The 26,814-nt window shown below is 39.5% G+C and overlaps 1 pseudogene; it reads left to right on the forward strand.

The window, feature by feature from the left end:
* Positions 1-21,237, forward strand: part of LOC120853640 — a 50,877-nt pseudogene extending 29,640 nt beyond the window's left edge.
* Positions 21,238-26,814: the final 5,577 nt, after the last annotated feature.

Consider the following 26,814-nt stretch of genomic DNA (forward strand, 5'->3'; position numbering starts at 1 on the left):
GATCCGTTTCACATATGATAATATACATGTTTCAATGCATGTCTCTTAAATTGCTATGAGAGTCAAAGGGAATACTTTGTGTAAAAATACTTTGTAAAACATAAAATGATGCACAAATGTTAGAGTTGTTGATATTATTATTACTTCCTAAGTGTCAATATGATTGATATAGATAATTATAATCACACTATAATATTGGAGAAGAAATCACTGTGAGTTGGGCTGGTCAGGGAATGCTTTACAGGAGACCTGGGGTTTGAATCTGATCTGGAAGGATGAATAATATTTACATAGTAGAGAAGTAAGGAAAAGGCATTCAAGCCAGAGAGTATTAGCCCACCAAAGAAGTAGAAGGTAGAAGAAGCAGAGTGCATCTTTTTTCAGAAACACTGAAAAAATTGCTTGCTCTTGGAGGCTTCTGAGACTGGAGTGGGCAAGAGCAAGTGAACTTCAGACTGCTGCTGCCTCTGTCTCACTTCAACCATCTCTTGAGACATTTCTCTAAGGGCCACTCCCATCCCTGCATGTCTTATAAATGGGACAAAGTGCCAGACTACCTTTTCAAGAATGTTTGATGGCAATAATGTGTCCTTCTGGAGTAAAGGGTAGGCATGTTGACTACCCATTATAAGCGGTTCTGAGGAGGTAGCATCCATCTCCAACCCAGCATCATGACTGCTCTCAGATATTTTATGAAGCCCCAAAATCATCCAAAAGAAGACCAAGAATTTCATCCAGCACCAGTCAGCCTGATATATCAAAATTAAGTATAACTGGCGGAAACCCAGAGACATTGACCACAGGGTACAGAGAAGATTCAAGTGCCAGATCTTGATGCCCAAGATTGGTCATGGTAGCAACAAGAAAATGAAGCACATGCTGCTTAGTGGTTTCTAGAAGTTTCTGGTCTGTAACATCACAAAGCTGGAAGTGCTACTGATGTGCAACAAATTTTACTGTGCTGAGATGACTCACATTTCCTTCAAGAACCTCAAAGCCATCATGGAAAGAGCAGCCCAGCTGGCCGTGAGTCACCAATCCTAATGCCAGGAGGCACAGTGAAGAAATGAAGAGAGAGCTCATGTGTGAGTTTTATTTGGTTATGGAAAGCCATAACAATTCTGCAAAGGAAAACAAAGATTCTGATTCCCTAAGCTCAGAGTTCTTCATGTATAGATGCTAACTGGCCCTATTCCCATCACCCTCTGAAAACTAGGTCTTGGGGAACCAACTTAAAGAGGCAGATACTACTAGCTACTTTCTCTCTGACTCAGGAGTCTTATGTCTTCTAGTAGCATCCATGAGACTGTGACAGGCTAATTTGTTAACTTGCAAGTAGGGTAAAACTCAGATCCTTTACAGTTCTTGACAGAATCTATCTCTAGGAGTGATTTCATGGAACAATACTACATTCCAGGTAGGGCACTAAAGTGCTAGGGATACAGAACCAAAAAGCACAGTTCTTGCCTGTAAGGAGCCTCCAAGTGTACAAATCCGGAGCTTATTGAGCTTGGTTCTGGTAATTTCAGAATAGTTAAATCGCTAAGCTAGTGAACAGACACAGGAAAAGATCAAACTCAGACTAATAAAATTCTAGCTGTGGTTACAACTAAACCCCAACAACAGGGTAGAGACCATATGGTATTTTAGTCCTCTGAGAGAAAGTATATTCTCTATAGATAGCAGAAACTAAAAAACAGAGTTACCTGGAGCCTTAAAGAAGGCTTTTAAAACAATATCCTTCAGTCCTCAGTGGCCAAGAAAGAAAGTTGGTTTTAGATGGATTTTCTCATTCTGTAACTCTTCCCTAAAGAAATTGTCCTGAAGAGTGACAGTAGAGGCATCACTTTCTGGCCCAGAGATCAAAGAGTATCTCTTGTGCAGTCATCTGATGATGTTGGTAAGGGAATTTCTAACTCTGGGATTACATCTAGGATGGGAGAGGAGGCAGATACTATGTTAAATGTAGGCCCAACCAATGAACAGAATTATACTCTGAAGAGCAGAAAAGTCGCATATAGATGGAGAAGGATCTAGAACCCTAAGCCTCTGGTCTTTGAAACAGAATTGGTTTCGCATACAGGACCCAGAAACCCTGGATTTATGATAGAGGCTCCATCAAATAAGTGGGATGAGCACTTTCAATAGGAAAGGAGTGAGGGAACCTGGCAGGCAGAGTACGTAGTTTTCTGGGCATAACAGACAGTGCTGAAGTTGCTCAAATGATTTGATAAATAAACAGGGTGTTCTAGGCTCATCTGACACATCAGATACAAATAGGTATCATGTGGTATTTGGCAAAAATGAGCACCTAACACCAACACCGAATACATGACAGCACAAAACCAGCAGCTTTACACAATGTGATGTGTGAGACTGGTCCCTGGCACTGAAAGCAAGAATCCACTCATTCAACAAAGTGTATCGGCACTGTTCTAGGTGCTAGGGATAAAGCAGGGAAGAAGACAGAAAAAAATCCAGCCCCTATTTTGTTTTCAATGACGTTAAATCTGCTTCCAAGCTACCTAGGTTTAGGGAGATGAGAACTTCAGGATATGTCATGTTTACTTTTGGGGGAAGATAATTTATTAGGGGTATCTATAATTGCACTCATCACACACGCTAGTAAAGTAATGCTCAAAAGTCTCCAAACCAGGCTTCAGCAATAAGTGAACCATGAACTTCCAGATGTTCAAGCTGGTTTTAGAAAAGGCAGAGGAACCAGAGATCAAATTGCCAACATCTGCTGGATCATCGAAAAAGCAAAAGAGTTCCAGAAAAACATCTATTTCTGCTTTATTGACTATGCCAAAGCCTTTGACTGTGTAGCTCACAACAAACTGTGGAAAATTCTGAAAGAGATGGGAATACCTGACCACCTGACCTGCCTCCTGAGAAACCTGTATACATGTCAGGAAGCAACAGTTAGAATTGACATGGAACAACAGACTGGTTCCAAATAAGAAAAGGAGTATGTCAAGGCTGTATATTGTCACCTTGCTTATTTAACTTATATGCAGACTACATCAGGAGAAATGCTAGGCTGGAGGAAGCACAAGCTGGAATCAAGATAGCCGAGAGAAAAATCAATAACCTCAGATATGCAAATGACACCACCCTTATGGCAGAAAGTGAAGAAGAACTAAAGAGCCTCTTGATGAAAGTGAAAGAAGAGAGTGAAAAAGTTGGCTTAAAGCTCAGCATTCAGAAAACTAAGATCATGGCATCAGGTCCCATCACTTATAGATGGGGCAAATAGATGGGGAAACAGTGGAAATAGATGGCAAATAGATGGGGAAACAGTGGAAACAGTGGCTGACTTTATTTTCCTGGGCTCCAAAATCACTATGGATGGTGATTGCAGCCATGAAATTAAAAGACGCTTGCTCCTTAGAAGGAAAGTTATGACTAACCTAGACAGCATATTAAAAAGCAGAGACATTACTTTGCCAATAAAGGTCTGTCTAGTCAAGGCTATGGTTTTTCCAGTAGTCATGTATGGATGTGAGTGTTGGACTATAAAGAAAGCTGAGCACCGAAGAACTGATGCTTTTGAACTGTGGTGTTGGAGAAGACTCTTGAGAGTCCCTTGGACTGCATGGAGATCCAACCAGTCCATCCTAAAGGAGATCAGTCCTGGGTGTTCATTGGAAGGACTGATGTTGAAGCTGAAACTCCAATATTTTGGCCCCCTGATGCGGAGAGCTGACTCATTTGAAAAGACCCTGATTCTGGGAAAGATTGAGAGCAGGAGGAGAAGGGGACAACAGAGGATGAGATGGTTGGATGGCATCACTGACACAATGGACATGGGTTTGGGGAGTTGGTGATGGACAGGGAGGCCTGGCATGCTGCGATTCATGGGGTTGCAAAGAGCTGGACATGACTGAGCAACTGAACTGAACTGAACTGATATCATCCCAGGGCTTCCCTGGTGGTTCAGACGGTAAAGAATCTGCCTGCAATAAGGGAGACCTAGGTTTGATCCCTGGGTTGGGAAGATCCCCTGCAGGAGGGTATGGCAACCCACTCCAGTATTCTTGCCTGGAGAACTCCCATGGACCGAGGAGCCTGACAGGCTGCAGGCCGTGGTGTCGCAAAGAGTAGGACACGACTGAGCAACTAAGCATACCAACCCAGGGTCCTACACACTGCATAATATTCTGAGATGAGCCCTCTGGTCTTCAGACCCATTAGCTATCACTGTTGAATGTTCATGATCCAAGTCCTTATGGTTCCTGGCCCAGGCCACCCCTAATACTTACAGGGCCTAGAACAAGAATGCTTCCCAGGTGGCACTAGTGGTAAAGAACCTGCCTGCCAATACAGGATACATAAGGGACACCGGTTCCATCCCTGGGTCACAAAGATCCCCTGGAGGAGGAAACGGCAACCTACTCCAATATTCTTGCCCAAAGAATCTCAGCGACAGAGAAGCTTGGCAGGCTACAGTCCATAGCGTTGCACAGAGTCAGACACAACTGAAGAGACTTAGCACACACACAGGACAAAAATACAAATGGAGGGACTTCCCTGGTGCTGTAGTGGATGTGAATCCATCTGCCAATGCAGGGGACACAGGTTTGATCCCTGGTCTGGGAAGATTCCACATGCCTTGGGTCCACTAAGCCTGTATGGTACAAATACTGCAGCCCAAAGGCCTTTGAGCCTGTGCTCTGCAACAAGAGAAACCACCAGCCACCACGAGAATCCCGTGCGCCACAAGGAAGAGTAACCCCCGCTCACCACAACTAAAAGCCTGCACAAAGCAACAAAGACCCAGCACAGCCAAAGATAAAAAAATAAATAAAAATATTAAATATGGAAGACAAATGGAGGAAGTTCATATATCCTATGTTAAATATCTTTAAATTATAAACCAAGCTGAGAATCTGTTCAAGAAAATAGGTTCTATCATTCTATCTTGACACAATTTTGTAACAAGCTGGCCACTATCAGGGGCCCTGATCCTGCTACTGTATGGGAAGAGACCACATGTCCCTGACTCTTTTGAAATCTCTTCTAAATGTGAGGAGGTGTTTCCCAAAGAGCTTTCTCTCCAGTGTTGGTCCACTTCTTCTCCTAACCCTTGATGACTCCTGCCACTTGGAGCAATCCAGCTATATCACCTTTAAGACTAGACCAAAGGTTTTGTTCAGAGTGTCAGAAAACTTTAAATTTTGATCCTGCACCATTAAAGCCAATAACTACTCCCTGAGGCAGAATTGGTTGCTTTCTTTGTATTGGGGAGGCAGAAATACCTATAGCAACCTGAACAAGATATAAATTAACATCTCAGACAGTTGCCCAACTGAATACATATTATCTCATTCATTTCTTTTTAACAGTCTTATTAAGGAAATACAACTGGAGCTCAGGAAGAGTAAACAACTTGCTGCATGCCGTAGAAGAAGCAGAAGAACAAGAATTCAGACTCAGTCGTCACCATCCACGCTTGCAGTCCATGGGGTTGCAAAGAGTTGGACACGACTGAGCAACTGAACTGAACTGACACTTCCAGCTACCACTTCTAAGAGCTTTGAAGAAATTCAGAAACAAATTTGTGAAACTGCCTGCCAAAGTGTACAATGTTGTATAACTATTCCAGTCACTAGAATAGATCCTGAATGTAGTATCTCAAGAACGACAGAACAGAAAAAAAACAAGGAGAGTCTTGGAATGCAGGAACCGAAAAAACCAGACCCTTATCGTCCTTCCCTCCCCCATGTTGTAACTAAAAGCGGATTTCAGGTCCTCCTGAGCAGCATAAACTGTCTCCTTTCCTACCCCACAGGGAGAAAGTATTTGCCTTACTCTTCCCCACCCAGTATACCTGCCTCATTCAATCAGCAAACAACCCACAAGACCCTTGTCCCACTCCTCGTACCCTGGCTACAAAAATGGACTAAGGACCGGTGTTCAACGTTGGCTCTCCCTTGAACTGGCCTGCTGTTCTAACAGCGTCTCCCACTCTAATAAACTTTATTTCCCTCTCTCATGGCTGAAAATTATCTTCCAACCCATGCATGGATCACGACACTGAAGTTTGTTTCTGACACTCCAGAGTACAGTAGTTCCCTCTCTTATTCACAGGGATACCATCCAAGGCCCACAGTGGGTGACAGAAACTGCAGATAGTACCAAACCTTATGTATGCTATTTTTTTTCCCTAACCACTGGGTAGTGTATACTCCAAGGATACACTGGATAAAGGGATAATTTGCATCCCAGATGTATGGAACAGGTGGATGGAACAAGACAGCACAGTATTTCATCACACAACTCAGAATCGTGCCCATAAAAAGTTATGAATTATTTCTGTAATTTTCCATTTAATATTTTCTGATCTTGGTTAACCACAGGTGAAGTAAACCATGGCTAAAGGAAGACTATTATATTATGAGAAAAGAGAGAGGAATTGCAGCCTATTAGAGGATGCATTTCTGTTTTGTGATCTAGTAGCATTTTATCAAAATGTGGATCTGTTGCAGAGAAGAGTCAATTCTGGCTGTGTTGGATCTGTTTCCTTGACTTTATTTATTTATTTATTTTTTGTTTCCTTGACTTTAATCTTTGCTTGTCATTGCTTTCGTAATTATAGTCATACATAATGGCCTACCTCAGGGAACCCTGCCTCTGTACATGAGTTTTAAAGTGACTTTTTTTAGCTCACAGGGAGATAACCCTGTAAAAGACATTAAAACATCCCCAAAGTTGGCCAGTCCAGGAGAGATTTGCAAGATAATAGGCCTTTTTCTTTACTTCCTCAACTCCTCCCCCTCTCTGTTCTATAAAAGAACCTGGCATCCAGACCCAACACAATGTTTACTTTGAGAATTAGTCTGCCATCTTCTTGGTCCATTGGCTTTACGAAAAACGTCATATTCCTTGCCTCAACACTCCCTCTCTGTTAATTGGCCTGTTGTGCGCAGAGAGCAGAGCAAGCTTGGACTCACGAACAGATCAACTCACTTTGCACTACTGTTTTAGTTCCCAAAAGCCTTAAGAAGCTCAGCAAAAGAGCCAGACATTATAATAAAATAAAATTAGAAAAATATCACTTCTAAATAAAATAGAATTGATTGTGAAATGCCATTTGGTTAGTTCTTAATGTTTGCTATCCTCTTGTTTCCTGATAGCCTATTATCTTGCTCAGGGCAGAATGTGTCCTCCTAAAGGGCAGGGCTGAAAGACTCCCAGGTTGTGTTTTTTGTTGTCCTTCAGTCACTCAGTCATGTCTGACTCTTTGTGACCCCATGGACTGTAGCACGCTAGGCTTCCCTGCCCTTCACTATCTCCTGGAATTTGTTCATACTCATGCCCATTGAGTCAGTGATGCTATACAACTATTTCATCCTCTGTTGCCAACTTCTTCTCTTGCCCTCAATCTTTCCTAGCATCAGGGTCTTTTCCAATGAGTTTGCTGTTCACTTCAGGTGGCCAAAGTTTTGGAGCTTCAGCTTCAGCACCAGTCCTCCCTATGAATATTCAGGACTGAGATCTCCTTGCTGTCCTAGGGATTCTCAAGAGTCTTCTCCAGCACCACAGTTCGAAAGCATCCAGTCTTTGGCACTCAGCCTTCTTGATGGTTCAACTCTCACATCCATACATGACTACAGGAAAAACCATAGTTTTGACTAACAGACCTTTTTTCTGACAGCCAAGTGATGTTTCTGCTTTTTAACATGCTCTCTAGGTTTGTCACAGTTTTTCTTCCAAAAAGCAAGCGTCTTTTAATTTCCTGGCTGCAGTCACCTTCCACAGTGATTTTGGAGCCCAAGAAAATAAAGTCTGTCACCATTTCCATTGTTTCCCCATCTGTTTGCCATGAAGTGATGGGACAGGATGCCATATCTTTGTTTTATGATTGTTGAGTTTTAAGGCAGCTTTTTTACTCTCCTCTTTCACCTCCATCAAGGAGCTCTTTAGTTCCTCTTTGATTTCTGCCATTAGGGTGGTGTCATCTGCATATCTGAGATTATTGATATTTCTCCCAGCAATCTTGATTCCAGCTTGAGCTTTATCCAGCCTGACATTTAGCATGATGTACTCTGTGTAGTTAAATAAGGAGGGTGACAATATACAGCCTTGATGTACTCCTTTCCCAATTTGGAACCAGTCCATTGTTCCATGTCTGATTCTAACTGTTGCTTCTTGACCTGCATACAGGTTCCTCAGGAGGTAAAGTGGTCTGGCATTCCCATCACTTTAAGAATTTTCCACAGTTTGTTGTGATCCACACAGTTAAAGGCTTTAGCATAGTCAATGAAGCAGAAGTCTTTCTGCTTTTCTGGAATTGCTTTGCTTTTTTTTATGTCCAATGGATGTTGGTAATTTGATCTCTGGTTCCTCTGCCTTTTCTAAATACAGCTTGTATATCTGGAAGTTCTTGGTTCACATACTGCTGAAGCCTAGATTGAAGGATTTTGAGCATTACTTTGCTAGCATGTGAAATGAGTGGAATTGTGAGTAGTTTGAACATTGTTAGGCATTGCCCTTCCTTGGGATTGAAATGAAAACTGACCTTTCCAGTCCTGTGACCACTGCTGAGTTTTTCAAATTTGCAGGTATATTGGGTACAGCACTTTAACAGCATCATCTTTTAGGATTTGAAATGGCTCAACTGGAATTCCATCACCTCCACTAGCTTTGTCCATAGTAATGATTCCTAAGGCCCACTTGACTTCACACTCCAGGATGCCTAGGTGACTGACCATACCACTGTGATTAACCAGGTCATTAAGACCTTTTTTAGCGTAGTTCTTCTGTAGCCTCTTAATTTCTTCTGCTTTTATTTGGTCCTTACCGTTTCAGTCCTTTATCGTGCCCATCTTTGCATGAAATGCTGCTTTGGTATCTCTAATTTTCTTGAAGAGATCTCTTGTCTTTCCCACTCTATTGTTTTCCTCTATTTCTTTGCATTGTTCACTTAAGACTTTCTTATCTCTCCTTGCTATTCTTTGCAACTCTTACTTCACCACCAACCTATCAGAAGAATGCAAGCCTGTCACTGCCTTGATCCTCTGCCTGTAGACCTCTCCCTATTCCCCAGGTTCAGTTCAGTTCAGTTGCACAATCGTGTCTGACTTTTTGCGACCCTATGAATCGCAGCATGCCAGGCCTCCCTGTCCATCACCAACCCCCGGAGTTCACTCACACTCACATCCATCGAGTCAGTGATGCCATCCAGCCATCTCATCCTCTGTCATCCCCTTCTTCTCCTGCCCCCAATCCCTCCCAGCATCAGTCTTTTCCAATGAGTCAACTCTTAGCATGAGGTGGCCAAAGTACTGGAGTTTCAGCTTTAGCATCATTCCTTCCAAAGAAATTCCCCAGGTAAGAGGGCACAGTTCTTGAGGCTTTAGCATACTGTGTTTCCTCATTGCCTGGCAAAGAAATAAAGTCACTCTTTCTTTCGTCAGAAGTCTGTCTGCATATTTCTGTTTGGCATTGGTGCACAGAAAGCCAAGGATCAATTTTATACTATTGCTCATTTTGAGTCTCAAGAATATACACATAGGATGAAAAACAAGGATTTACTATACTGTAAACTTTTAAATCATGTAACTCAGAACTTTTTTCCCATTATTTTTATGCAAAAACTTAGACACTATTAAATTCAGGTCCTAACTGTCTCAAAGACACCCTTTTTTAAAGGTGTAGAGGAAGTAGGATAGGGGTAGGGGAAAGTAATCAAGCAGGGGTGCCAGTGCCCATGTTTCATGAAGCCCTGGGCTTAGCTTGATCTTGTGAGGAACTCTGAAGCATAAATTATACCCCAGGGTTTACCCAGCCTTGAGGCAGAAGAGGTTGGCACCAATCAATCAATGGCTATTGTTTTCCCTGGGCAACATTTCTGCAAATATAAACAAAGCAGCTTGTTTGGAAGCAAAGCAAACATAAGTTAGGAAACATACCCCAGAAATGATCAAAAGTGATCAGAGGGGCTGTGAGTGATACACCAGCATCAGCTATGCCACTGACCATCTTTTCTGCAGTTTGCTATTCTTTCAATATATGTTTGTCTGTTCTGATCAATAGACAAAATGTCTATTAACAACCAGTAAGTGGTGGAGAAGGAAATTCTAAGTAGTTTGAATTTTCAGAGCAGTGAAGGGAATTTTTAAGAGATCCAACAGTTTACAAGTTTTATTTTATTTGGCCACACTGCATGGCTTGTGGGAACTTAGTTTCTCAGCCATGGATTGAACCTGGCTGTGCAGTGACAGTACAGAGTCCTAATCACTGGGCTGCCAGGGAATCCCCAAAGGAATTTTTAAAAAATCCCCTGTTCAAAATTCTAGGGAAGTCAGATTTGCAGAAATTCGGGCATATATCCTTATATAGTGTTAAAAAAAAAAAAACAAAAAACCCTTTAGGCAATTGATCACTAAGTATATGCCATATCATCAGCCCTGTAGGGAAGACAAACCACTTATCTGACTCAGACAGTCCTTATCTTGAGATGCTTACACTATAGTTGGGTAGATGAAGTTCACAAGCATGAAACAAGTATAAGCAACATCAACACTTTATAATTACTGTTGGATTCTGAGAAAAGGGAAATAGACTTCCCTTGGATACATTTTTTTTCAGAGACTCATAGGAAGAGTGGTGAATAAGGTCAGATCAAGTCCATGCGTGTGTGCACTGACTCAACCAATCTAAGTGACGTCCTTGTGCCAGATGGTAGGCATGTGAGGGCTGGGGAGAAGGAATCATAAGATACCATGATAAGTACAGTAATAAAGTGTGTACTTTGGGAGATTATTTGGGTGCTATTTGTATTTTTGAGTGGAAAGGTCAATTACTCTATTTCATTGAATTTAAGATGCCATGAGTTGTAAGATTTACCATTATTTTGGAGAAGGAAATGGCTACCCACTCCAGTATGCTTGCCTAGAAAATTCCATGGATGGAGGAGCCTGGTGGGCTACAGTCCATGGGGTCACAAAGAGTCGGACATGACTGAGCGACTTCACCATTATTTTATTTAGCATTAAGAAAAAAAATCCTGTCAATCAAGCAATGTAAGACATACCCCTATTTCAGAGTTGTTATAATATGAAATGTCAGTCTCGGCATTTCCTAAGAAAAGAGGGAAAATTATAACAACAAGGCTTTAGTCTTTCTGTCTCTTATTTCTAATGAGAAATAGCTCAGTCATGTAATGGAGGCCAATAATAGTATTTTAAATAGTAGCTAATATTGATCAGATACTTAATATGGATCCAGCACTGAGCTAATTGCTTTTTACCCATTGTGTGTGTGTGTGCGCTAAGTTGTTTCGTGTCCAACACTTTGTGACCCTAGGGACTGTGGCCCATCAGGCTTCTCTGCCCATGGGATTCTCCAGGCAAGGATACTGGAAAGGGTTGCCATGCCCTTCTCCAGGGGACCTTCCCAACCCAGGGATCAAACCCTCGACTCTTGATGTCTTCTGCATTGGCAGGCCAGTTCTTTACCACTAGTTCCACCGGAAAATCCCCTTTTACCCATTACTTCAGTTCAGTTCAGTTCAGTCACTCAGTTGTGTCTGACTCTTTGCGACCCCATGAATCGCAGCACGCCAGGCCTCCCTGTCCATCACCAACTCCTGGAGTTCACTCAGACTTGTGTCCATCGAGTCAGTGATGCCATCCAGCCATCTCATCCTCTGTCGTCCCCTTCTCCTCCTGCCCCTAGTCCCTCCCAGCATCAGAGTCTTTTCCAATGAGTCAACTCTTCACATGAGGTGGCCAAAGTACTGGAGTTTCAGCTTCAGCATCATTCCCTTCAAAGAAATCCCAGGGCCGATCTCCTTCAGGATGGACTGGTTGGATCTCCTTGCAGTCCAAGGGACTCTCAAGAGTCTTCTCCAACACCACAGTCCAAAAGCATCATTTTTTCAGAGCTCAGCCTTCTTCACAGTCCAACTCTCACATCCATACATGACCACAGGAAAAACCACAGCCTTGACTAGATGGACCTTAGTTGGCAAAGTATTGTCTCTGCTTTTGAATATACTATCTAGGTTGGTCATAACTTTTCTTCCAAGAAGTAAGCATCTTTTAATTTCATGGCTGCAGTCACCATCTGCAGTGATTTTGGAGCCCCCAAAAATAAAGTTTGACACTGTTTCCACTGTTTCCCCATCTATTTCCCATGAAGTGATAGGACTGGATGCCATGATCTTTGTTTTCTGAATGTTGAGCTTTAAGTCAACTTCTTCACTCTCCTCTTTTACTTTCATCAAGAGGCTCTTTAGTTCCTCTTCACTTTCTACCATAAGGGTGGTGTCATCTGCATATCTGAGGTTATTGATATTTCTCCCAGCAATCTTGATTCCAGTTTGTGTTTCTTCCAGTCCAGTGTTTCTCATGATGTACTCTGCATATAAGTTAAATAAACAGGGTGACAATATACAGCCTTGACGTACTCCTATGAAGCAGGGCAAAGACTAATAGAATTTTGCCAAGATAATGCACTGGTCATAGCAAACACCCTCTTCCAACAACACAGGAGAAGACTCTACACATGGACATCACCAGATGGTCAACACTGAAATCAGACTGATTATATTCTCTGCAGCAAAAGATGGAGAAGCTCTATACAGTCAACAAAAACAAGACCGGGAGCTGACTGTGGCTCAGATCATGAACTCCTTATTACCAAATTCAGACTTATATTGAATAAAATAGGGAAAACTGCTAGACCATTCAGGTATGACCTAAATCAAATCCCTTATGATTATACAGTGGAAGTGAGAAATAGATTTAAGGGCCTAGATCTGATAGATAGAGTGCCTGATGAACTATGGAATGAGGTTCGAGACATTGTGCAGGAGACTGGGATCAAGACCATCCCCATGGAAAAGAAATGCACTATGCCTGTAGGTGATTTGATAAGACCTGATTTCCTGCAAAGCAAAATAATTAAGAGATTTCTTTTCACTCAGCATTTATCAGAAACATCTTTTCTTGAGGATCTTTTGGAAAGCAAAACATGGTTATACAGACTAAGAGAAGATTGAGTGACCTTTCTTAAACCGTGACTATATTTCTGATGTCACTATTGCATAACTAGTCTTTATCCAGTCTTTGCGAATTATACTGCTGGATAATGAATTTTAAATTGCATGTCTAAGTAGACTAAGAACTCTGTAGTTAGTGGGTTATATTTAAGTAACCACAAAGTAGATAAGGTGCACAATTAAAGAGTACACATCTTCCAAACCCCTAATTTGTGTTAGAGTATTCAATTGCCATCCTCTATGTGCAGGCATGAATTTTGATCCAGTAGCAATGAGGTCAGGCCCAGAAGTTTGCAAATTCAGAATTATTTATCGGAAAGTAGTATTACTTAACCCATATTTGAAAGAACGGTTTATGTTCATGGACAATTTGGGTTATCTGAATTTAGAAGAGGTTGGAGATTAGCCTGATTAACTTGAGGTAATGGATAAATTTTAGGAGACAAATGTCAGTTTGCCGGCATTTCAATGGGTTTAGTCTGATCACCCTATAGACTGGACCAGCAGTTCTCAAACTTTTGCATCTTGGGACACTTACACTCTTGAAAATATTGAGAACCCCAAAGAGCTTTTGTTCATGTGTATTTTATCAATCTATATTTTCTATGTAATAAATTAAAATGGAGAAAATTTAAAAATACTTATAGAGATCAAACAGTCAACCCTAAAGGAAATCAACCCTGAATATTTATTGGAAGGACTGATGCTGAAGCTGAAGCCCTGATAACTTTGGCCACCTGATGCAAAGCGCTGACTCACTGGAAAAAAACCCTGATGCTGGGGAAGATTGAAGGGAGGCGGAGAAGGGGGTGACAGAGGATGAGACAGTTGGATGGCATTGCTGACTCGATGGACATGAGTTTGAGCAAACTCTAGGTGATAGTGAAGGACAGGGAAGCCTGGCATGCTGCAGTCCATGCAGTTGCAAAGAATCAGACACGACTTAGCAACTGAAACAACAATTAATAACTCTGTTACATATTAATATAATTATTTTATGAAAATAATTATATTTTCCAAAACAAAATAATTTCATGAGAAAAGTGGCATTATTTCACAAACAAAAAATCTCTCTAATGTCTGACTTAATAGGATAGAGTTAAATTCATGTTTCTGCTTCTGAATTCGATCTTTTGTGATAACATATGTCATGTGACCTCTGCAGAACTCCAATATTTACTCATGAGAGAATGAAGGCTAAAAAAACACCAATAGCATGTCTGTATTACTGTGAAAATAATTTTGACTTTATGAGTTTCCTGGAAAGGTATTGGAGACCTCCAAGTGTCCCCAGATCACATGTTAAGGGCCCCTCAACTGGAAAAAAATGTTATTCATAGTTCAAAGCTACAAAATAGAGAGCTAAAACAATATCAGACACTTTAAATGGCCAATATTCTTTAAGAATTTTTGTCAAAAGCTTTTATTTTTCTATTGTGGTAAAATATATATTATATAACACTTATCCATTTCTAAGTATATAGTTCAGTGGTATTAAATTCATTTACATTATTGTGAACCATTACCACCAGCCATATACAAAATGTTCTCATTTTCCCAAACTGAAACTTTGTACTTAAACAAGAACTGGTCACATTTCTGTTCCCTCATTTCTGAACCCTGGCAACCAGGGTTCTACTTTCTGTCTCTCTAAATTTGACTGTTTCTGGGTACCTCATTTAAGTGGAATCATACATTATTCATCTTTTTGTAACTGGCTTATTTCACTTAGCACAGTGTTTTCAAGGTTGATCACATTAAAATACGTGTTGGAAATTCATTTCTTTTTAAAGTTGAATAATATTCCATTGTACATATTATCACATTTAAAAAAATCCATTCATCTGTTAATCGACATTTGAGTTGCTTTCACCTTTTTGGCTGTTGTGGATAATGCTACTGTGAACGTTGATATACAAATATCTATTCATGCCTCTGCTTTCAATTCTTTTGGGTGTATATCCAGAAGTGAAATTGCTGGATCATATGGGTCTTTTTTTTATGCTTCCCAGATGGCCCAGTGGTAAAGAATTCACCTGCCAATGGAGGGGATGCAGGAGAAATGGATTAAATCCCTGGGTTTGGGAGATACCCTGGAGGAAGAAATGGCAACCCACCCCAGTATTCTTGGCTGGGAAATCCCATGGACAGAAGAGCCTGAAAGGCTACAGTCCAGGGGGTCTCAAAGAATTGGACACGACTGAGTTCGCATGCATGGTTGTTTTATATTTAAGTTTTTGAAGAGCCACCATATAGTTGTCTCATGTCAATATTTTTAACACTACATATTTCTTGCTAAAACTTATTAAAAATTATTTGTAATACAGAAACATTAAAAAAATTCTCATTGGATTTTGTTCAATAACTAACATTCAGTGGATTTTTATATACAGTGTAAAAGTTAGGAATGCTCTGGAAGATGGCTTTCTCATAGCCCTAGCTTCCAAGGAACTCTCAAACTAAATTTTCATGTGCTCAATCACTCAGTCGTGTCTGACTCTTAGCGACCCCACAGACTGTAGCCCACCAGGCTCCTCTGTTCATGGGATTCTCTGGGCAAGAATACTGGAGTGGGCTGCCATTCCCTCCTCCAGGGGGTCTTCCTGATCCAGGGGTTGAACCTATGCCTCCTGCTGTTCCAGCATTGCAGGCAGATTCTTTACCACTGAGCCCCCAGATTTGAACACACCAATTAAATTCCATTAGTGGGACAATAAAGCTTAGAGAGAAGAAATACTATTTATTGGGCACTGAGTAAGTTCCAGGTACAGTTCTAGGTATTTGGGATACAAGCAGTGAACATGATGGAGTTCTTGCCCTCACCTCAAATGTGAACTATAGTTGATCACGAACATTCTGGAACAGTGACCCTCAGACAACAAGCGATTGATGTACCATCAGGTGGTCTGAGAGCTGTCAGAAAAATCAACAGTAAATCATCATGATAGTGTATATCCTTCACCAGTGGTGCAACACTGGGCAACCTTGAGATATGGTTCCAGTAACATGAATTCCTGCCGCCTAGAATTCAGAGAGAGATAACCACGAAATGCTAAATATCTCAGCTTGCCAACACCCAGATCTCCAAGGGTCAGAGAAATTTTTAGAAGTTTTTCTAGAAAGAGCATAAGAACAGGAGAGGATAAAGAAAAGAGAAGATGTGTCAGAGGGGAGTGGGCAGTGGTTCTAGCTGTGTTTATGCTCCCTCTACCTTAAAGCTCTAAGCCTGGGAGTCCTTAGGTGAACCTAAGCTGTCATCTCCCCCTCCAAGATCTGGGAAGCTGGGGAATAGAGTAGGTTCAACTGACTGACCATCTGTCCTATCCTTCAAGGAATTCCATGGCTAAGTATCAATGATGTTCACAGCAGAAATGATGTTTTTATCTGGTAATTGTGGTAGGAGAAGGAGGTGTTAAAAGTAGCCATGTATTTCTTCCTCCCCACTTCTTCTTATCTTACTAGCTTTCTTTCTCTCTCAGTTATCAGTTGCTAATGTGCAACTGCATATTTGAGCATGATGACCTTTTTTGATGCACATATTCTGCTATGTCAAAATGTCCTAGTTCAGGTCATATTTTCCACAGAACTTTAAAATAAAAGAATATCAGTAAGATTGATTTACATTTGTTTGTTTCAAGTGCAAAGTCAATAGGATTATATGAATTCCAAGAAGATGAAAAAACAGGCCAATATGAAAACTATGACTTCTGATTTGGCATCCTTCTGAACGTGCTGAGAAACAGATCCCAGCACTCAATAGAGTCTATACTGTGAGAAGTTACCATGGTAAAACAATGAATCTCTGCTTTAACTGTGACAGTTTGTACACTCCAATGAAGTCTGATTTTGAACCTGAACAGAAGGAATGCATCAAATCGATACAAAAACTGCCCACCCTAAAAATACACATTTAAAAAAATATCCATAAAAGAAGCCCTGATTGTTTATTGTTTCTCTTGCGAGACACACTAATGTTACACAGAATAAGAAGGAGGTACCATTGATAGTAATAAATGATGTAGATCACACTGTAGGAAAAAAACAAAAGAGGATTGAATTATATTAGAATTAAAGTAAAGAATACCACAGAAAAAATTTTGAAATGCATTCTATAAGATCGATAAGATTCATGACTGATGATGTAGAATGTGAACACTTCATGGTATTGTCAGGGTCTGTCCATTTCATTTTTTCCATGTCTCCCTTAATACAGAGGATGATGGTTCTAAGTTTCAGATATGGTCTGTTTTGGCAATTCAGGATCAGGCTATTATTGATGGCTATCTGCTGCCCATAATGTCCACTGCCATTAAATCAATGAAATATTTGACTGCTACAGGTCTCCTTTAATAATATGTACATTTAACTCCTCTCTGTTGGAACCATATTGCTAATACCATATTGTATATACTCAAAACCAAAACACTGCTGTATAAAATATAAAAGCCAAAACTGCTGAGTTCTAACATTTATATGTAAGGTCTTAGTGGATTTTCACCTTTCAATTTTTTGAAAAGACACCAAATATATATATATATATATATATTTTTTTTTTCCTCTTTTGACTGTTCCTGTTACACAGGGCTACAGGATGAACATGGAAAGAAGTCTTGCCAAGTTAATCACTGCAAAGTGTGAAGAATGACTGCTAAAAACAAATAAAAGTACTGGAGAAGCCATTCTCAAAAAAACTGTAGAAAAGCAGTTCAAACAATTCAGTGTTAGAATTACTGTACATTAACAAAACCTGTGTGAGTTGGGTCATTGGTGGCGTGAACATTCATTCATTCATTTTTTCCACATTTATTGGACGTGTGCTATGGGCCAAGGACTGTGGTAGAGCACTGGATATAGGGTTAACAATTCTTTAACTCTCTTGGTTAAAATAGCTAGTGTGGTTTGTGTCTCCTGATTGTATCCTGACTGACCCTGTCCTTAGAACTATTTCTTGCCATTCCAAATTTATTTATTAATTCCATAATGATACTGTTTCGGCTCTTGTGCCAGTTAATAAATATCATCTTCCACCTCCATGCTGTGCTGTACTCAGTTGCTAAATTGTATCTGACTCTTTGCAACCCCATGCACTGTAGCCCACTGGACTCCTCTGTCCATGGGATTCTCCGGGCAAGAATACTGGCGTGGGTTGCCATTTCCTTCTCCAGGGGATCTTCCTGACCCAGGGATTGAGCCTCAGTCTTCTACATTGGCAGGTGAATTCTTTACCACTGAGTCATATGGGAAGTCCCTCTCCCCTCCATACCACCTTTTAATACTCCTGTTTTGTGATGCTGGAGCTGGGAACATGCAAACCACACTCCTACTTTGCCCATTTCTCTTTATTAGGTGCTTATAATAGGGAGTGTCAGAAAGAGACTTAAAGACTGCAGAATGGATTTCCTCCCTTCTGGTTGTTTCCTGCTCTTTTCAGTGGCACCCTGGCCTTACTTCTTCACTATGGCAGTGTTGCTTAGATCCAGGAGATGCAGAGTTACAGAGTCCCATTTACAGTTACTGTTTAACCTTGCAGAACTAGCCTCATTGCAGCTCCTCAAAGACCTTAGCACCAGCTGGTCAACACCCCTTCCTTAGATATTTGGGTCATGGTTTTGTTGAACTCCTCTCCTGAACATTAGAACCAGCTAAGCAATGCTCCCTTCTCACAAGTCTGGTGCTCAGTTTCTTGGGTTTCCTCCTCAAAGCCTCTAAGTTTTAATTACTCTAACCTGTTCCCTTTGTTCCCCAGCCACAAGCGTGGAAGCTCCTTCTTGTTATATGTCTATACCTATGTCTATATCTATCTTTACCTGTCTATAATCCTAGTGTTCTCTTTTTCCCTTTTCAGTTCTTCAGTACTTAGTCAATAGTTCTTTAATTATCATGGTTAAAATAGCTAGTATGGTTTTTGGCTCCTGATTGGATCCTGACTAAAACTGTCTTAATTTGTTCCTAAATTCTATTCTCTCTCTTTTACAAAACTCATTTTGTTATTTTATCATTTTATGATAGGTGTTAATTTTATAATAAACATGCCAGCAAAAAGAATTCTTACATTTTTCCTATACTTTGAGTTACAGTTTCCAGATTGCATTTGGTTTGCCATGTTCCTTTCCTTGTTACTGGGGTTTTTTGTTTGTTTGTTTTGGGGGGCTTTTATTTTTAATGAGTATATTTGCCTAGCTGTTATGTGTTTTCTTTCATCTTGCCCATGCATAACATGGGAACTCTTTTCTAGACATGTTTTGCTCTGATACTGTTTGGGTGATTCTCTCTTGGCAGCCTTTCTTCCTATCTGACAAGTGTTTGTCTTTTCCTGTAGCTGTAGTTTGAGAATTTATACTAGGTTGGTAAAAAAGTAATTGTGTTTTTGGATCGTCAATTTTAAATCATTGTAATTAGGCTCAAACACATCTTTATTAATCAAAATAAGAACCATTATGATCAACATATTTTTGCCAATGAGAGATAAGTTGGTTTATTCTTGTGCTGTAAAAGTCTGTGCTTCGGGATTCGTTGAACTCTTGGAAAGCATTTTCTGCTTCCTGCTGGTTGTGGAAACATTTTCCCTGTAAAAAGTTGTTGAGATGCTTGAAGAAGTGGTAGTTGACTGGCCAGAGATCAGGTGAAATGGTGGATGAAACAAAACTTTGTAGCCCAATTTGTTCAACTTTTGAAGTGTTGGTTGTGTGACTTGTAGTGGGGCATTGTTGTGGAGAAGAATTGGGCCCTTTCTGTTGACCAATGCTGACTGCAGGCGTTGCAGTTTTTGGTGCATCTCACTGATTTGCTCTGCATACTTCTCAGATGTATTTTTAAAATTTTATTTATTTTTTATTGAAGGATAATTGCTTTACAGAATTTTGCTGTTTTCTGCCAACCCTCAACATAAATCAGCCATAGGTATACATATATCCCCTTCCTTGTGAAACTCCCTCCCATCTTCCTCCCCATCCCACCCCTAGATGTAATGGTTTTGCCAGGATTCAGAAGGCTATAGTGGTTCAGACGGGCAGCAGACCACCAAACAGTGACCATGATCTTTTTTTTGGTGCAAGTTTGGCTTTGGGAAGTGCTTTGGCACCTTCTTTTTGGTCCAACTGCTGAGCCAGTTGTCACTGGTTGTCATACAAAATCTACTTTTTATCGCACATCACAATCCGATTGAGAAATGGCTTGTTGTTGTTGTATAGAATAAGAGAAGACAATAGTTCAAAATGATAATTCTTTTGATTTGCAGTCAGCTCATGAGGGACCCGCTTATCGAGCTATTTCACCTTTCCAAGTTGCTTCAAATGCTGAATCACTGTAGAATAGTCACCACTGAGTTCTTCGGCAACTTCTCATGTAGTTGTCAGAGGATCAGCTTCACTGATGGCTCTCAATTGGTCGTTGTCAACTGCTAATGGCTGGCCACTATGCCCCTCAAGGCTCTTCTCTCCTTTTCAAAACTTCTTGACCCACCACTGCACTGTACATTCATTAGCAGGGCCAAATGCTTTGTGGATGTTGTGAATTGTCTCTGCTGTTTTACTATCCATTTTGAACTTGAATTTTAAAAAATGCTCAAATTTGCTTTCTGTTTCACATAATTTCTATAGTCTAAAATACATAAATAAACAGCAAGTAATAAGTCATTAGCAAGAAAAAAAATAATAAAGTGAGACATGTGTATTAAAATGAAGCCTGGTGTATAACATAACCACATTTATTTAAGAATGTATTTCAATACCAAATAGCAAAGTTCAACAATGCAAAACCACAATTACTTTTGCAAAAGTCTATTATTAGGAACAGATTAAGACCTATGAAATGAGAAATAAATATACTATATTTTCTTACCATAAAATCACAATAATTGTTACATAATGAAATCTCTCCCTGCTGGCCTATGACCTTTTCTTATTTCATAAGTCTCTCTGCAAATATGAATTATGATAAACCAAGTATGGTCTTGTTTTTATTTAAAAAATGAACACTTAAGGGCAACTTGTGTTAAGTGCATAACTAAATATTACTCATTAACAAACTTCTAATTTTGTCTTTCAGGTTGCAAAAATAATGTAACTTCAAGATTAAAGAAAAAAAGCATCTGGTACAAACTTGCTGTCCTTGCTACTATTAATTGGACTAGGGCTGTGGACATTGGATCCCGGTCAGAGATCTCAGATACAGTCTTGTATAAGAGCTCTGCTGAACAAAGACCCCCTCACCCCAATATGACATAGTGACTGTCCAAACCTATCAGACACTCTTTTTGAGGGCATGTGAGCTTGAGACATAAGAGAAATAGTTTGGTAGTAGTAGAAATAATAGAAGCAAAGTTACAGAGTATCTAAATCTCCTTAAAAGCAGAATACCAAAATTGGGATTGAGATGTTAATATTGCTTCCTGATGACAATACAACTTAATGTCTTATACTTTAAGACTTTGCAGTTCTGAAACTGTGATGTTGCTATAAGCCATGCTATTATCTTTCAATAAATTTCCATTATTTAACATGACTTGAAACTTAGAAGAGCATAACTTACCATTTGTTTCTGGTTTTTCACTATTCCATATAAACAGCTTCATGCTTATAATTTTAATCTTTGGTTAAATTATTTTCCATAGTATAAACTCCCAGAAGTGGTCTTAATGTTTCAAGAAATAAACATTATGGGTTTTTCTTCCTATGTTGCTATATTACTTTTCAAAAGTATTATAGGGTTTTATCAGTAAGATTTGAATATGGAATTTACTCTAGTCTTAAGTATTGATTTTGTGTTTAATTTTATAGATATAAAATAGTATCTCAAAGCTTTCTTAGTTTGTATTTCTTTGATTTATATTCAAAATACTGTTGATAAAATTTTGGTGAACTTTTGTGTAGACCCGCATGTCCACATGCCCTATGGACCAGCAGACAAAACTTCAAAGCTACAAGTTGATGATACTTGAGTCAGCAATGTGTAAATCATAGACTGAATTCTAGAATTTGTGCACTTGAAAACAAAGATTTTATTAAATATAGACCACAATATGAGATTGACAGTTTTCTGTTTGGACTAGCCTGTCATCAGTGCTTCAGAAAGAAAGATGAAGTCGCTCAGTTGTGTCCGACTCTTTGCGTGGACCGTAGCCTACCAGGCTCCTCGGTCCATGGGATTCTCCAGGCAAGAATACTGGAGTGGGTTGCCATTTCCTTCTCCAGGGGATCTTCCCGACCCAGGGATCAAACCCAGGTTTCCCGCATTAGAGGCAGACGCTTTAACCTCTGAGCAGTGCTTCAGAAAAGATGATTATTCATTGCATTAATTTTGATGTGAGGATTGGCTTTTATTCCCTTCTGATTTGGTCTTAACTAACAGGAATTATTGGGCTTCCCTGGTGGCTCAGACAGTATATGGAGCTCAGAAATTTTTGTGTCCCCAGATCAATCTTCCACTTGAACTCATGTATAACTGCCAATGCTTTCATGTACTTCTACTGTCATATAGTTGTCACTTTAGATTTCATTGTGGTCCTTAAGTTACCTACTCTGAATAAAAAAAAAGAAAAACTCTTTCAATTTTGTTTCAATGGTTTTGATAGTTAACTAAGAACTTCCAGCATGGAAAGGCAAACAGACAGAAAGCACCAGTTAATATCTGCTTCTGGACCTACTCTCTGGTTTCTCAAGATCATCTGAACCAAACTAAAAGAAGTAATGTGGAGGAATTCAGCCAAGATAGTGAACTGAAATAGAAACATTTTACCCTATTCAGCACACAGAATGTTAGGTTAAATAATAACTTAAGAAATACATATCCAAGTTCAAAATTGGAGAAAAAAAATTCTCCAGAAGTCTGTAGACATAGCAGGGAGAAGGAGTTGACACTTTGCCGCCCATGGGAGCGACCCAACTGACCTATGCCTTTGGGCTGGGCACATCTAGGCATGGAAGCTGAGGCTGTTGGTCCTGCACCTTCAGGGAGCTGTGAAACTACTACACTGTCCAAGAATGGGGACCAGGAAACCCTTGTAAACGTGATCCAACTCGCCATGGATGAAAACAAGATGACACCCAAGGGATGGAGACCTGGGGTACTGTTCAGAGTGAGAGTTACCCTAAATTTGGATGGCCCAAATCAAGAAACAAACATAAAAATGTGTGTAACCTAAAACTAAAAGGAGATTGACTAGAGAGGAAAAACAATCAGATTGCTCATCAGCAAATAAATGCTAGAAAACAGTAGAATAATATCTTCAATGTGCTGAGATTTCAATATGATTGTGTGACTGTATAATTTCATTTTTTATAATTATCAAATTTAAAATCTGTACCAGGCCTATCACTGAAGAATAAACACAAAAGACTTTTTCATATGTACAAATACTAAGAGAGTTTGTCATCCATAGATCCTTTCTTTAAAAAATTTTGGCTGTACCACACAGCATATGGGACCTTAGTTTCCTGAACCCCAGGGATCAAATGCACACCTCTTGCAATGGAAGCATGGAGTCCTAATCACTGGACCAGTAGGGAAGTCCCATATCTACAGATACTGGATAAAAGAACTATGGAAGAATGTGCTTTGCAAGGAGAATGAATACAAAAGGAAGAGTGGACCTATATAAGCACTGAATTTGGGAAAAATCACAGCTAAACTTTAAAAAGTGTGTAACTTTCCATTTTGCCTTGGGAAGTGCATTTCTATTCAATGTCAAATATAATGTTGAAAGACAAATTCTTGCTTCTGCAAATTTTTCCAGTAAACACTGAAGTTATAGCTGTCATCAGATGGATCAAAAACATCTTTTTTTCTTAACATAATGCCCAGACTTGTACTACGAGTATCACAAACTCTTAAAAATGAAAATTATACATTTACACAGTCATAATTAAGTGTATAGCTAGAGGCTGAGAAAAAAAGAAGGGTCAGCTTTTATTTTGGACTTAACTGTTATAAATTCTAGTAAGTGTTAATACCTAAAGTGAGATAGAATTCCCAGTATTAATCAAGAATAAATGACGTCAATCTCTAAATGTCCTAAACTTGGTCCAAGGTGAGCCTATCCTCATTACGTTTGACTTTTTGTAAACTTTCAACTTCTTTCTTGAATTAAAGGGTTTGAAGAAGACTACAATACTTACTACTGGAAACCTATATTTCTGTGGTTGTAACGGGCATATTAGCAGTTCTGAGGTTGACCTCAACTTTTAAATACCTTATCATTTGATATCTCATTTTGAACATGTTATTTTCTACTTGCTTCTGCCATTAGTATTTTTCTTCGTATGAGGTCAGGTGAGTTAGTTAAAGGTGAAAATAGTTGCTCAAGTGAATTTTAGTTATTTCATGCAAAGCACAGAGCATAGAGCACTCAAACAACTGAGTAAATTTTAGTTGACTTAAGAAATAGAGTGTTCTACAAAGGAGGCAAGAATATACATTGGAGAAAAGACAATCTCTTTAACAAGTGCTGGGAAAACTGGTTAACCACTTGTAAAAGAATGAAACTAGAACACTTTCTAACACCATAGACAAAAATAAAGTCAAAATGGATTAAAGATCTAAACATAAGACCAGGAACTATAAAACTCTTAGAGGAGAACATAGGCAAAACACTCTCCGACATAAATCACAGCAGGATCCTCTATGACCCACCTCCCAGAATATTGGAAATAAAAGCAAAAATAAACAAATGGGACCTAATCAAAATTAAAAGCTTCTGTACAACAAAGGAAACAATAAGCAAGGTGAAAAGACAGCCTTCAGAATGGGAGAAAATAATAGCAAATGAAGCAACTGACAAAGAACTAATCTCAAAAATATACAAGGAACTCCTACAGCTCAATTCCAGAAAGCTAAACAACCCAATCAAAAAATGGGCCAAAGAACTAAATAGACATTTCTCCAAAGAAGACATTCAGATGGCTAACAAGCACATGAAAAGATGCTCAACATCACTCATTATCAGAGAAATGCAAATCAAAACCACAATGGGGTACCATTTCACACCAGTCAGAATGGCTGCTATCCAAAAGTCTACAAGCAATAAATGCTGGAGAGAGTGTGGAAAAAAGGGAACCCTCTTACACTGTTGGTAGGAATGCAAACTAGTACAGCCACTATGGAGAATAGTGTGGAGATTCCTTAAAAAACTGGAAATAGAACTGCCATATGACCCAGCAATCCCACTGCTGGGCATACACTCTGAGGAAACCAGAATTGAAAGAGACACGTGTACCCCAATGTTCATCGCAGCACTGTTTATAATAGCCAGGACATGGAAGCAACCTAGATGTCCACTGGCAGATGAATGGATAAGAAAGCTGTGGTACATATACACAATGGAGTATTACTCAGCCATTAAAAAAATACATTTGAATCAGTTCTAATGAGGTGGATGAAACTGGAGCCTATTATACAGAGAGAAGTAAGCCAGAAAGAAAAACACCAATACAGTATACTAACGCATATATATGGAATTTAGAAAGATGGTAACAATAACCCTGTATGTGAGACAGCAAAAGAGACACAGATGTATAGAACAGTCTTTTGGACTCTGTGGGAGAGGGAGAGGGTGGGATGATTTGGGAGAATGGCATTGAAATATGTATAATATCATATATGAAATGAATTGCCAGTCCAGGTTCGATGCATGATACAGGATGCTCAGGGCTGGTGCACTGGGATGACCCAGAGGGATGGTATGGGGAGGGAGGTGGGAGGGGGGTTCAGGATGGGGAACATGTGTATACCCATGGCAGATTCATGTTGATGTATGGCAAAACCAATACAATATTGTAAATAATTAGTCTCCAATTAAAATAAATAAATTTAAATTTAAAATAAATAAAAATTAAAAAAAAGAAAAGAAAAGAAATAGAGTGTCCTAAATACTTGGTGCTGCAGTTTTTAATCATGACATCTCCCAGGATATTGGTGAGGAGGTATCCTCACCACATAGATAGGTACATACACCTATCTATGTGGAATATACAATCTGCTGGGGAGATAAGAGAAATGGGAAACCGAATGAGGTAAGTTTACAGGTGTCTCCACTGACAGACTTGAGCAATTGGATTTGATCTGATAGGGAATGGAGACCTGTGACTTGCCAGAGGAAGCAAGTGATGTGCCAAAATGATGTTTCAGAGTGACATAAGTATAAATCCAAACATTATCTTAGGATCTTCGCAGTTACTGCCAGGGTTTTTTTTTTTATGATCTATATCAAAGTTATCTACCTATCGTGAGAATTAACTTCAGTAGATATTTAGACTAAAAACTGGAATCAGCCTGTCATTCAGCATGCTTGTGGCCTTCCTTCCTCATCATCTGTTAACATGCTCTTTGAAATTCAAATTTTAACATTTGCCTATCCAAAACAGAACTAGAAAGATAACATTGCTGTCAAATTATAAAATCTAATATAAATGATTTCTGCTATAGTCATCTTCATGATGCCAAAAAATCCACTCTCTCGATGGTTTCTTTATGGTACAACATCATCCTGTTTTTCTTTTTTAACTGTAAAAATAATACCAGGAAAATATCATTGTGATCTGGTTGTGGGGAAGGACTTTTTAAACAAGGTACACAAAGTGCAATCCACAAGGTAAACAAAAAAAAATCAGGGCTATGTATGGCTGTATATGTTATTTACTGCACAACTCCAGGGGGACCATTTACCTAGATCTTGATGTGAATGCTTCTCCCAGAGTTGTACAATGTGGTAGTCTGGTGGAAAACGGATGGATTTCTTAAAAGACACTATAAACAAAATGGAACACAGAGTGAAAGACAATATTTCCAATGTTTGAAACCAACTAAGA

This window comes from Oryx dammah, unplaced genomic scaffold, assembly GCF_014754425.2.
Source record: "Oryx dammah isolate SB20612 unplaced genomic scaffold, SCBI_Odam_1.1 HiC_scaffold_26, whole genome shotgun sequence".
Classification (NCBI taxonomy): domain Eukaryota; kingdom Metazoa; phylum Chordata; class Mammalia; order Artiodactyla; family Bovidae; genus Oryx; species Oryx dammah.